Genomic DNA, 539 nt, shown 5'->3' on the forward strand with positions numbered 1-539 from the left:
ATCATATGTGAAGTTTCTTAAGTGTTTTCACGAAAGGAAGGCACACGAGAATGTGCGTTGAAATGCTCCATTGATGGTCATGTTCGTAAAAACACCATATTCGAGCTCATCAATTGATGCGTTTGAGTTGTTTGTGGATATCAGAATAGTTAGCTGAGAAAGACCTTTTTAATGATGAAGAACCAATAAAAACATCGTGACCAATGTTTTGATTATGAAATTATGCGCGGATCGCCTCTGAGCAACGTTACGAAAAGAAGGAAAGAAGAGGCTTTCTATTTGCTACTTCATTTGTTCTTGTTGCCATAGGCATGCTGTATAAAGTGAATAGATTTTCGGGCCTTGAGTAGACCTTCAATGCATACTATACGGTCTTCACTACATTTTGATATTCCTGATCGATAAAACCCTTAATTCGCTTGGGTCGATCGCTCTTCTGATCACCCCACGAACATACTGGAGAGAAGTGGTTCAATCCACCTTCGTGTTATTGCAACGGCCCCTAGATTGCGTCGGCATCTTCCACACATATCAATTTT

Source organism: Plasmopara halstedii, assembly GCF_900000015.1.
Source record: "Plasmopara halstedii genome assembly, contig: Scaffold_2386, whole genome shotgun sequence".
Lineage (NCBI taxonomy): Eukaryota > Oomycota > Peronosporomycetes > Peronosporales > Peronosporaceae > Plasmopara > Plasmopara halstedii.